We start from the raw sequence: 4,033 nt of genomic DNA, 5'->3' as shown, positions 1-4,033 counted from the left end.
TATAGAGCTCCAAGGAGATTATGTTGAAAAATAAAAAAAAAATTTACCCAAAAAAAATTGTTTTTATACTTCATTCTAAGGACTTATTGAATTACCCTCGTACTGTAAGGGATCTCTCCACTTTGAGCGCCAGCAATTTATAACCGGTTTTTTGATACGGGCCCTCAATTAATAATGGGTCATCTTGCATCGATTTTTTATATCATTGTGAAGGCTTAATGAATTTTGAGATTGACTGCACGTAAAGTACGTCCTTAAATTTAAGAATATTTATAGAAAATTATTCTTCAGGATTAACGGAAGGAGAATGTATGATAATGAGATTGAAGGGCAGGCCTCCTCATCCAAGTTGGCCGGTTTCGTATCCACACATTTATGAACCGGGCATTGAAAAATGTCCTGTTAGACAGATCAATGATGTGGAAAATTATTTATTACATATCATTAATGGTCAACCTCCAGCTCTTCTCAGTGCAAAACCGTGGATGCATTCTGATAAACCTTACATGCAAAGACATGTGTGTATTCATGAACCTGACGAAGAGATTGAAGAGGATCATAGAAAAGTGTATCCAGTTGTTTGGGTACCTCCACAGGTACTTCCTGGAATATAGTGAAACCCTTCAATAGCCCTTCCGAGAATTGACGCCGCGCCGCAGGTGGGTGTAACAGGTGCTAGACCGTGGGCTCACAACGTAAATGGGAGCGTGATACGGATAAGGCCAATTTTCACATGAGATGTTCGTCTGATGATGAAGAACGTAAAAATGGGTGCCTGGCAGGTGTGAGTGGATGCGTTCACCTGTGGCGACCTGTCAAAGGTACGAATTTTTGGCAGTTAACTTACGTGACTCGGATAAGGTTGAAAATTGGTGTACATGTAGGGGCTGACATTATAAATAGTACCTGCGCATTGCCAGGCACTTACCTGGATGCAAAAGTGTTGCCAGGCGGCTTCGAAGTCGCCGGACATTCAGGTGAAGTTTCTTGAAATTGATTTTACAAGAAAAAGTTTGAAACAAAAGTTGGTCCACTCCCATAGATGCATATTTTCATTGGTATATAATTTTTTGATAAAATTGATATGTTTGGAGAAAACATTGATTAAAGAAATACCATAACAATAAAAAGCCCTTTTTATTGACAACAAGTGATTTTTTCGAAAATTATTAAGAGACAAAAGGTACTCTATTACAGGTATACTCCAAGATGAATAAGAAGTATTTGTTCAAAATGTTAATATTTACCAAGTTATTCGCATTTTCCCTTCTTTTTCCCATTTTTTCAATCACCTGCTGTATCTTTAGCAATTTAAAAGAAGGTATGCTCAAAATTAGTACACGAATAAAATAAGTCTTGTGCAATGAATTGGCGTCAGCCACTTTCAATTAAGACAATAACTTATTCTGCTATAAATAATCATAATCAGTGTCACGTTCTCAGCTTCTGATTATCGTAGAAAGTTGTGATAAAGATGAATATGATTATAAAAATTAAACAACAAAATCGCTTTACTTTAAAATACCCATTATTTATTATTGTTAAAGTTCATGTTTTGTCGTCGAGATACGTTCGATCTTTATTACCGTGACGAATGTCAAGTTTCCCAGACACAGCGTGAGTCATTGGCGTAGGCATTACAAATTCTTCATCTATACCTGTAATAGAGTACCTTTTGTCTCTCAATAATTTTTGAAAAAATCACTTGTTGTCAATAAAAAGGCCTTTTTATTGTTATGGTATTTCTTTAATCGATGTTTTCTCCAAATATATTAATTTTATCAAAAAATTATATACCAATGAAAATATGCATCTCTGGGAGTGGACCAACTTTTGTTTCAAACCTTTTCTTGTAAAATCAATTTCAAGAAATTTCACCTGAATGTCCGGCGACTTCGAAGCCGTCTGGCAAGACTTTTGCATCCAGGTAAGTGTCTGGCAATGCGCAGGTGCTATTTATAATGTCAGCCCCTACATGTACACCAATTTTCAACCTTATCCGAGTCACGTAAGTTAACTGCCAAAAATTCGCACCTTTGACAGGTCGCCACAGGTGAACGCATCCACTCACACCTGCCAGGCACCCATTTTTACGTTCCTCATCATCAGACGAACATCTCATGTGAAAATTGGCCTTATCCGTATCACGCTCCCATTTACGTTGTGACCCCGCGGTCTATGCTGCGCGAGGTCTGCGGTTGTCACTCAGGCGAGCACACAGGCTTGAACAAACAAAAGCTGAGCGGGCTGTAATGAGTTGGTTTCACCCATCGTCAGCCCCAAAATCGGCGGTATAGAAGAGTTTCACTGTAGTTTTAAAAATAAAAAAGTAGATGTTTGTTAAAACTTTCTCCTGAAAATATTAACAATAATAACCAGACCAAAAATCTTTGCCCCCTCCCCCGAAAAGTAACGTAACCAAAAATTCCTTTAAAATCAGGGAGATAGGGTGATTTTTCACGAAAATAGAGATATACGGTGGTCAATTCTTTTGAATAAAATTGATGTAAATAATGCATATTGAATTCTATATGAGACTTTTAATTCGTAAGATTTCAACTCGACAAACTTTGCATTTTTAACAGATTAGTTGATTTTTCGACCAAAGATGATTTTATGACAAAATATATGACTATGGAAATAGTTGAATTTTAAACCTAGAAGGTTCACTTTTCAACCCAATTGTCAAAATTTTCTAACGAAAAAGATTACAATTCAATCAAAAACAGTTGAATTTTTAAGCTAAAAATACGAAATTCTTATAAGACATTTTAATTTTTAACCCAGAAAGAATGAATTTAATTTTAATAATAAATTTTAATAAATAATTTAATAATAATAATAATAATTACTAATATATAATGTATTTTCTATCAAAAGACGATTTTGAAACAAAATTGTTGAATCTTCAACTAAATAGTTGAAGTTTCAATCAAGAAAGATGAATTTTTAATTGAATAGTTAAATTTTTAACTAAAAAAGATTTTTTTAACCAAAAACGGAATTCTCAAAATTCGTAGTTAAAAGATTAATTTTACAACAAAACAAATGTTCCACGTATTCAATTAAACCAAAAAAGATTTTTTAACCAAGCCAAACAGACGAATTTTCTAAAAAATAGAATTATTTTTATCTAACATGATAAATCAATGTAGCAATTTTTTAAAAGTAGTTACAGTGTAAACCAATTAGGTAATTTTTCAAGCAAAAATACGAATTTTTAACAAAATTGTTCAATCGTAAACCAAAAAATTAATTTTCAACAAAGAAAAATAAATGTTTAACCAAGAAAGATGACTTTTCTACAATAAAAGATGAACTTTCAATCCAAAATAAACAAATTTTAACAACCCACAGTTGAATTTTCATCCACAAAATATGACTTAATCAAAGAAGATGAATTTTTGTACAAGGTGCAACCAAATGGTCGAAATTTTCAAACGAAAAATATTCAAATTCAACAAAAAACAGTTCAACTTTCAAGCCCAAAGGACGAAATTTTTGTAAGACAGCTGAATTTTCAACTCGAAAATTTGAATTTACAACAAAAAACTTCATTTGCAACCCAGAAGGATTACTTTTCTGCCATAAGTGATGCATTTCCTGCCAAAATACAAATTTTCAACAAAATAGATGAATCCTTAAAAATATAAATGAATATATAACCAAATAGTTGAATTTTCAACCAAAAAATATTTTTTATATAAAAATAGAATTTAAAAATTTTCGGATAGAAAAATGAATTGAAAAAATAACGAATTTTTAACCAAATAGTGGAGTTTATAAACATGAAGTTTTAACGAAAAAGTTAATTTTGAAGCAAATAATTTAATTTTCTTGTAAATTGTTACATTTTTACGCCATACAGACGATTTATTTACAAACTGTTAAATTCTCAGTTAAAATGATGCATCAATTGTAGTAGTTTTTCAAAAATACGAGGGTAGTTCAATAAGTCCTTAGAATGAAGTATAAAAACAATTTTTTTTGGGTAAATTTTTTTTTTATTTTTCAACATAATCTCCTTGGAGCT

At 32.1% G+C, this 4,033-nt stretch overlaps 1 protein-coding gene across 5 annotated transcripts in view; it reads right to left on the bottom strand.

Annotated features, from left to right (window-relative positions):
* Nucleotides 1–4,033, bottom strand: part of LOC117181435 (sterile alpha and TIR motif-containing protein 1) — a 468,060-nt gene that overhangs the window by 187,749 nt on the left and 276,278 nt on the right. The window lies entirely within an intron of this gene.

This window comes from Belonocnema kinseyi, chromosome 10 (assembly GCF_010883055.1).
Source record: "Belonocnema kinseyi isolate 2016_QV_RU_SX_M_011 chromosome 10, B_treatae_v1, whole genome shotgun sequence".
NCBI lineage: Eukaryota > Metazoa > Arthropoda > Insecta > Hymenoptera > Cynipidae > Belonocnema > Belonocnema kinseyi.
Note: the sequence above shows the minus strand (reverse complement) of the source record. Positions and strands in the feature narration are given on the sequence as shown.